This window comes from Eschscholzia californica, unplaced genomic scaffold, assembly GCF_041429995.1.
Source record: "Eschscholzia californica isolate CP2 unplaced genomic scaffold, dmEscCali1.0.p SCAF_2, whole genome shotgun sequence".
NCBI lineage: Eukaryota > Viridiplantae > Streptophyta > Magnoliopsida > Ranunculales > Papaveraceae > Eschscholzia > Eschscholzia californica.
In genome coordinates this window covers 24,002,090-24,011,699 of record NW_028238309.1, presented here as the reverse complement: position 1 = coordinate 24,011,699, position 9,610 = coordinate 24,002,090, and the positions used below count along the sequence as shown (strand labels likewise).

Below are 9,610 nucleotides of genomic sequence, written 5' to 3'. Positions count from 1 at the left end.
TACAAACCCTATTGTACACTCTGTAAATATGTACTCAATTCTATCAATGAAATCACCTTTGATTATTATAAGCTTGTGCGTTCTTCAATTTAATATACTTTTCCACAATTTTCAAATTATGTTCCTCCATAACATTTGCAGATCATTCTTGCTCAGAATAAATTGTTTCGGTAAATCTAATTGTTACAAACAACATTTAACACCGATATACTTAACCTCGTATAAGTGTAAGATTATGCAAAAGTCAAATGTTAAATAATTGCAACATAGAAGTTACTTTGGTCATTTTGGTTTCAAACTATCCTTTATCCTGCCAATAATACTTGGTTGGAGTAGTTACTGAGTTGGTTTCCACCCTCTAGGTTTCAAGGACGAGACACATATACTATATTATCTTTCGGAAAAAAGAACTATTCCTTATCATAACTTGTGATATAAGTACTTGCGAACATGAACACCGGAACTAAAGAGAACAGGTACAATAACTAGTTCTCATCTTTACTCAGTACAGAAGTGAAATAAAGTACCGACCAGTGAAGGGTATTACCTTAGATAGAACAGCATGCCAGTGTATGAGCTTGATTTTCTAGGTTTTTATCAAGGAAGTAAGCGGAATGTAAACTTACGTGATATTCAATTTGCATGCAATCTTCATCGTGTATCCCAGCAACATAACATCACCACATTCAGCCGGTCAAAAAAAATTACGTATAACATTTCCAGTCATCAAAATGACAACAATAGAAGAGAAGTAAACTAATCACCACTTAGGTCTGTTAAAAAGGTTGGCCTTTTTTGTTGAACTAGTATTTCCTCAATGGCGTCCGAAAAGATTGAAAGGTTTTGCCTTTTTTGTACATCCAAGGAGTTCGCCAGTTCCTAAATAAAAAATCAGCAACATATCAATAACCACTTAACAAACTCAGAGCCAAAAGATGTGAGCTTTCACAAGTTCAAGAGTTTACATTACTTTTTGTATGAAACAATTGTGTTCATGTAAAAAAGATTTTGGTTTTTAGAATTTAGTAAAGTTAGATGTCATGCTATGTAGCATCTTTGAGTGTTTTAGGAGAGTTCCTATAGTAAGCCAACATTCCCAGGTCCCACCGTGATTTTGTATTCTCCCAGGCTATTGTTTTCTTTTTAAATTAAAACCCCACTTATTAGAAACCGTAAAACCAACCATTCTCATCTTCTTTTTCCACCGTTTTCTAGAGAGAGAAAGGGTGAAGGAGTTCAAACAAATAAATAAAAAGGTGAAATCCAAGAAGGGAAGGAGGAATCAAGGTGTTGGTTATTTTTGATTCGTTGGTTCTTCGTGTGGGAGTTCCTTTCATTGGTAGCTTTGGATTAAGGTAGGTTTCTTCTTCCCCATGATTTTAATAGCCCTTTCATAGGAAATCAAGGGATTAGATAGTATTTATAAACCCTAAACTATATACAAATCAAATTAGGTCAGAGTATCACCAGTTACGGTTAGAGAGGAGGACATTCCTAAGACTGCATTTGTTACACGCTACGGTTCCTATGAGTTTTTGGTTATGCCGTTTGGGTTGACAAATGCTCCAGTGGTTTTCATGGATTTGATGAGCCGTGTGTTTCGGGATTTCTTAGATAAGTTTGTCATTGTATTTATCGAAGATATCCTTATCTACTCCCGAACTAAGGAGGATCATGAAGATCACTTGCGACTGGTACTAAAGAGACTCATGGAACATTAGTTGTATGCCAAGTTCGAGAAGTGTGAATTTTTGCAAGAAGAAGTAAAATTCTTGGGTTATGTTATTTCTAGCATTGGAGTATCAGTTGACCCTTCTAAGGTCGACGTAGTGTTTAATTGGAAACAACCCACATCAGCGACGGAGGTTCGCAGTTTTCTAGGTCTGGCTGGATATTACAGACGGTTTATTAAGGGGTTCTCGAGTATTGCAGGGCCATTGACGAACCTAACTAAGAAGGAAATTCCATTTCGATGGTCTATCGAGTGTGGCCAGACATTTCAAGAACTGAGACGAGGTTGACTACTGCACCAGTTTTGACCATTCCTGAGATTGGTGTTCGATTGGTGATTTACACTGATGCCTCTATTTAGGGGCTGGGTTGTGTTCTTATGTAGAGTGATAGGGTGGTTGCCTATGCCTCGAGGCAGTTGACACCACATGAGCAGAATTACCCGACTCACAACTTGGAGTTGGCAGCTATAGTGTTTGCTTTGAAAATTTGGTGACATTATTTGTACGGCGAAAAATTCGATCTCTTTACCGACCAGAAGAGCCTCAAGTATCTATTTTCTCAGAAGGAGTTGAATATGCGTCAACGTCGATGGTTGGAGTTGATGAAAGACTATGAGTTTACACTGCAATACTACCCGGGTAAGGCTAATGTGGTAGCTGATACCCTAAGCCGACAAGCAAGGGGTATCATAGCAACATTAATGATGAATCAGTGGAAGATGTTAGTGAAGGAGATGTCCTTCGACCAAGGATGCAATGCGATCAATTTGTCGGATAGGACAATTGATGAGGAAGATCATCAAGTCAAGTTGATTTAGGGGTCGTAGTGTTTAGCTAGAAACCAACTACGATCGTCGAATTACGAAGTAATTCGCGACTAACTTCGACCGGATCCTACAACGGGTTACATAAAGAGTGTCAATTTGATTAGAGGATATGACTAGAGGGATGAGACATATAATCATGGGAGAGTCCCATAAATATGTCTCATAGGCCTAAAGGAAGTTTAGGCAAAGATAGCATAAAAGCCTCGAAAAGGGCTTTTGGGCCTAAATCGATTGGAGCACTTTTAGAGCTCGGATTGGGCAGAAATTTGGTGGGGCGGTTCCTACCGTAAGGAAGGTTAAATCTGCCAATTTTGGCTAGGTTCGACCGTCACGTCCTCAAAGAATTAAGAAAATATCAACTAGTTGCTATTTTTTACTATTTTCTTAAACTTATTCAAAAGGGTCTTTTAGGAAACCAAATTAGAGGTGGATTCTAATTAGGGTACTATATAAAGACTCTTAGGTCAATGAATAAGGTGTGGAATTTCTCTCATAGCTTTCTTACTCTACCACATCAAGTAGAGAAGAGAAAGTGAGCTAATTCCCAACTATCTATCTAGTCAAAGAAGAAGTAGTTCTTCATCCAACCACCATTGGTGTTCTAGCTAGCAACAAGGTGGGAGATCAATTTGATTGCTCGGTGTCCCAATTATAGGAGATACTAATGTTAGACAAATGATGTCTGAGATTCCGCTTAGAACATTAGTAGACTACAAAACCCAACAGTGGCTTCAGAGCCTCTTGCACTTAGCTAATTTTGTATAAGTTTAGGACCAATCTATGCTTGTTTAGATAGATAGTAATGTTTAAAAGTGTTTTAGACATAAGAATTTGATTGATTTTGATTGAGATTCAAAGAATTTTCAAATTGAATTGAAAATTGTTCTTTGAAAAGTTTCAAAAACCTAGAGTTTGATCTTTGTTTGATTAAGAGTTGTTTTTGAGTTTTGGAAACTTTGAAAAACAAAATTTGGAATTTTCAGAAGTGTTCTAAAAGTTGGAAATAGCAAATATGATTTGCAAAAGAATCTTTTTTTTGGAAACAAGGAGCTTTTTAAAAACTCCTAAGATCCGGCCAGGATGCTTGGGAAGCTTCCTAGCCGGACCAGGGGCTGCTGGAGGACGCGTCTCAGGTAGCGACCAACAGCTCCCTGGACGCGATGGTCGCGTCCAGGGCACCCGAGTCACTGCTGTGACTCGGACTCGACTAGACGCGTCTAGAGCATAGACTGAGACACCTTCCTAGGTCTGGTCTTGCACCAGACGCATGTAGGATGCGTCTGGAGCATAGACCCGCGTCCTGGCCTATGTCCGGGCCATTTCTAGGCCCATATTTGGCCTAGACCGGGACTTGTCTTGGACTTTTGTCAAGACTTGTCCCGAGTTTTTCGAGCTATAAAGTGGATCTTTATTCGAGTGGGAGTTTTATCCGATTTTTCTCCCGCTTCCAACCAAATATTTCCAAAATTAACCCGGGCCATTCATGGGCCAAAACGGAATTTCTCTTAAATTTGATTTTGAAACTCATAAGAATCAAAACCAAGACACACCATTAGTCTAATTCTTCGAAAATAGACTTAAGGTCCATACATGACATGTCGATGTCCACAAGAGTATCTCCCGGATATACATGCATATATAATTGTTAGCTTTGAAATATTATATGATTGCATGTGATGTGAATGCGGAAACTAGTATGACCATAGAAAGTATTTCTTTATTCTTGTTTTAAGCACGGATGGGTGCAAATTTGTAATAATTTTAATTTCAAGTTTACACGATCTGCAAATCGTTTAAGTCTTGTAATTAGAGTTTAGGGTTTATGAGTCCATTGAAGAAGCTCAAGGATGTGATCTAAAGGAGAGCGGGAGAAATCAATGGAGGTTCAATGATGGAGATCTAGACGAACCAAAATACGAAACAAGATGCGAACCAAAGGAGATTAGTTCTTCTAGGTTAGGAGCCATACTATGATCCATATGTGCTTGAGTTACTTTCTCGCGCGCATTTACTTACTTATTTACGCTTTATGTCATGGATGTTAGGCTAAGTAGTTCACTATAGACACACGCCAGACTAGCGTAAAAATCCCTAAAAGTAATTTTGAGTGAAGTGCCTATCTAGATTAAGACACTCGTTGCGCCCTTGTTCGTGATGGTGGGTCTACCTCCGCAGGGTGCCATCTCTATCTCAGGACAATGCGGGTAGGCCTATCGCAGCGGCCTACACGTCTAAATGGTTCCACTCAATGAGATCAGCAAAAGCGTTTTGGATACTCAAGGCAAAAGGATGGATTTAACATAAAATATGTAATCCATCAACCGAGAGTCATAAGGTATGACCAGTGAAGTAGTTCACTCACCTAAATCGATGGGAATTAAGGGTAGGGCCATAGTCCTCTTAATCCTTGAGAAATGGGATCTCGGAATCGCATTATTCAATCAGGGACATCTTTCTTGAATAATGTGGCAAAAACCTGAGTCTTTTTGCAAAAAATATCGAATGTAATAGTTAGCAAAAGACTTTTTCTGTTTCATGTAGTTTTACTATGACAGAAGTCAGTCTTTTCAACCTATGTGCAATCCTCGATGAGGATAAATTGAACATGGACAACTTCCACGATTGGGAAAAGAGATTGAGAAGTGTTCTCAAGTCTAGAAACAAAGAAAACGTACTAGATACCCCTATTCCAAGGATAACTGCGACCTCAAAGGTTGAGGAACAAAAGCAGGCCAACAGTATCCGAATGAAATCGGTTTTAGTAACTTGCCTTATGTTGGCTACCATGGAACCTAGTCTTCAGAGGAGATTCAAGAAAATGGATGCGCACACAATCATCTGATGATTAAGGGACATGTCCCAAAACAAATCACGGTTGAGGAATTACGAGACTTCCAAGGCAATCCGGAATGGCATTGGAATGTCTGAATAAAAGAAAGAACTTCAACTGATTCAGATGAACAAAGGGAAGAAGGAAGGAATTCACGTTTCCAACCAAGGTATCTATGTTATCGAAGTTAACTTAACAAATATTTCTGATTCCCCATCATGGGTATTTGATACCAGATGTGGTGGTCATATCATTTCTGATATGCAGGAACTTAAGGGAGTCAGATATTGATCTAAAAGGGGGTTGGTCCTACGTGTAGCAAATAGAGCAAAGGTTGCTGCGAAAGCTGTGGGAACCTATAGTCTACCTTTGGAAACTGGTCTAGTTTTAGAACTTCATAATTGCTATTATGTATTTTCTATTTCTAGAAACATTATCTCTGTCTTAGTTTTAGACAAAGAGGGATATCACCTATTAATAAAAAATCGGCGTTGTTCTTTATATAAAGGTGAAGTATTTTGTACCAGTGCTAAGTTATGCAACGGTCTCTATATGACAAATATTGAGAAGAAGCCTTTAACATAAAAACCGAAGGGCTACGATCAGATGATTCAAACCTAAGTTACCTTCGGCATTGTCGTTTGGATCACATTAGTCTGACATGCATGAAGAAGCTTCATAAGCATGGACTTTTAGTATCATATGACTTGGAATCATACGACACGTGCGAATCATGTTTAATGGGTAAAATGACGAAATCTTCCTTCAAAGGAAAAGGAGATCATGCCAAAGAACCATTGGAACTCATACATATGGATGTATGTGGACCGATGAGTACTCCGGCATGAGGTAATTTTGGCTACTTCATAACGTTCACGGATGACTTCACTCGTTATGGTTACATAAACTTGATGAAGCATAAATCCGAATCGTTTGAAATGTTCAAACAATTTCAGAATGAAGTAGAGAATCAACTTGGAAAGAAAAGAAAAGCCATCTGATCCGGTCGAGGTGGTGAATATTTGAGTCGAGAATTTGATGCTCATCTTAGGAGTTGTGGAAAATTTTCTCAACTCACTCCACTTGGAACACACCAGATGAATGGTGTTTCCAAAAGGAGAAATTGCACCTTGATAGACATGGTTCGATCTATGATGAGTTTAGCCAATCTTCCAAATACGTTCTGGGGATATGCTCTGGAAACGGCTGCTTTCACACTTAACCGAGCTCCGTCAAAAGTTGTAGAATAAACGCAGTATGAGTTACGGTTTGGATAAGTTCCAAAGTTGTCTTTTCTCAAAGTCTGGGGATGTGAAGTGTATGTAAAACGTTTACAAGGAGATAAACTCGCACCCAAATCAGACAAATGTCTCTTTGTGGGCTATCCAAAAGAGACAAGGGTTTACTACTTCTACCACGAATCCGACAACAAAGTGTTTGTTGCTCGTGATAGTGTCTTCCTTGAAAAGGAATTTATTTCCAAGAAGACAAGTGGGAGAAATGTAGATATCGAAGAAATTCAATATGAGCAACAAATAAACACTGATATGGAGATATCAAGAGGTTTAGCGGCTCCTATCTATCCACAAGAGATGGAAGAGGATAATGAGGTCGAGTTGGAGGAACTCATGGAACCTCCCGCACAAGTCGAACCAAATTCGCAGGAGACATCTTAAGTACTTGAGAACACTCCAAAAGTTGCTCAAGCCCCTCGTAGGTCTCAAAGGCTCAAGGGTTTATCTCAGAAAACAGACATCCCACTGTTAGAAGATAATGAGTCGAGTACCTACAATCAAGCTATGGAACTTGATCGATTTGCTCGATGGTGCAAAACCAATCGGATGCAAGTGGGTGTTCAAAGTGAAAACTGATAAGGATGAAAACGTTAGCGTTTTCAAAGCTATACATGTGGCAAAAGGATACAAACAGATTCATGGTATAGACTATGATGAAACCTTTTCCCCTGTCGCAATGCTTAAATCCATTCGGATCATACTACCAGTTACAGCTCATTATGATTATGAGATTGGCAAATGGATGTCAAAACCGCCTTCCTTAACAGAAAATTGGAAGAGGATGTGTACATGACACAACCTGAAGGTTTTGTAGATTCCAATGATAATGGAAAAGTTTGCAAGCTTAAGAGATCCATTTATGGACTAAAGCAAGCAAGCCGGAGTTGGAATCTTCGATTCAACGAGGCAATCAAAGAGTTTGGTTTCCTTAAGAATACAGAAGAGTATTGTGTATACAAGAAGGTTAGTGGGAGCAACCTAGTTTTCTTGGTCCTTTATGTCGACGATATATCAATCATAGAAACGACATTCCGATGTTGGAATCAGTAAAGAACTGGCTTCAGAAATGCTTTTCCATGAAGGATCTAGGGGAGGCAGAATACATATTGGGCATCAAGATCTATAGGGATAGATCGAGGAGGATGATTTGACTCAGTCAAGAAACTTATATAGGAAAGATTCTTCACAGGTTCAAAATGGAAGACTCTAAAACAGGATTCCTTCCCATGTCACATGGCATAGTGCTAAGCAAGAATCAGTGTCCTAAGAGTCCTGCTGAGCTAGCATACATGAAAGATATTCCTTATGCTTCGGTAATAGGATCAATCATGTACGCCATGATCTGCACTCGCCCATACGTCTCATATGCCTTGAGCATGTGCAACCCTTACCAATCGAATCCAGGCGAAGCGCACTGGGCCGCTACCAAAAATATTCTAAAGTACCTGAGAAGGACTAAGGATCACTTCCTGGTATATGGCGGGGAAGATACACTCGAGGTTGTAGGCCATGTGGATGCAAGCTTTCAGACAGATAAAGACGACTTCAAATCACAGCCCGGTTACGTCTTCTGTCTGAATGGAGGAGCAGTGAGTTGGAAGAGTTCCAAGCAAAACACTATTGCAGACTCTACCACTGAAGCAGAATACCTAGCAGCCTCGGAAGCTGCAAAGGAAGGAGTTTGGATTAAGAAGTTCGTAATACAACGTGGTGTCGTACCTGGCATAGAAGAGGGAATAGCGCTTTATTGTGACAACAATGGAGAATCACCCAAGCTAAGAAACCTAGAGCACACCAGAAATCCAAACATATCCAAAGGAAGTACCACGTGATTAGGGAAATGACAGACAGAAAGGATGTGGTCATTTGCAAGGTCATACGGATGACAATGTTGCAGATCCGGTAACTAAACCGTTACCTTAGACCAAACACAACTCACACAAGAGGGGCATTGGTATAAAGCGCATTTAGGAATGGCAACAAATTTAATTTGGATTCATAAAGGAGTTTATGTACCTAATTACTTACATTCGATAAATAAAATAAAAAGAGTTTTATTTTGTCCTTAAAATCTGGTTTAGATTTTTAAGAGACAGTCTATAGATAAAGAAGTACTCCGAATAGGCTTGTCAGATACGTGATCTGGTGAATGAAACACTATTAAGTGAACTTGGAGTTATTCATTATCAATTTCCTAGTCTAGGTCATTGCATGGACAACAATGACTCATGAAGACTAGCACGGGAGGTCGGTGAGATAGCGCAGTTTCATGGGCTATAGGAATAGTTTATTCGACTCGACTACGTGGGTGTATAATAGTGATTATACGCTGGATAACCCTCAATATGAGAAGTACATAAAGAATGATGAAACGTCAAAATACTTCTCATAAAGACAAAATTGGAGAGATTCCTTAAAACATGAGTGTTCCGCTCATCTTATGTAAGGAATGTCCGACTTTGGTTCCGTTAAACGCCGCGCCGTAAAAGGAGGTTATAAAGGCGGATACTGGGAAGGACATAATAGACATGAAGCTGAGTGGGAGTGCAAGAATGGATTATGTCCTCCTAATTATATTAGGATACAGTGTCCTCGGACCACCACGAATAACAACTGAAAATGCATGGTCGTGCTCAAATGGATTAAATGTTAATCATTTGTCTTTACAGTTGTACTCGGAATCAAGAAAGTCTGAATGACGTGACGTATCAAATGGGATACTAAGTGACATGTGAATCGAGCATTGCACTTGTTCTAAGTACAAGTGGGAGTCTGAAGGAGATGTCCTTCGACCAAGGATGCATGCGATCAATTTGTCGGATAGGACAATTGATGAGGAAGATCATCAAGTCCGGTTGATTTAGGGTCGTAGTGTTTAGCTAAAAACCAACAACGATCGTCGAATTACGAAGTAATTTGCGGCTA

At 39.4% G+C, this 9,610-nt stretch overlaps 1 pseudogene; it reads left to right on the top strand.

Moving 5' to 3' along the window:
• The first annotated feature begins 7,974 nt into the window (after window positions 1-7,974).
• Window positions 7,975-8,517, top strand: LOC147557050 (secreted RxLR effector protein 161 pseudogene; annotated as a pseudogene).
• Window positions 8,518-9,610: the final 1,093 nt, after the last annotated feature.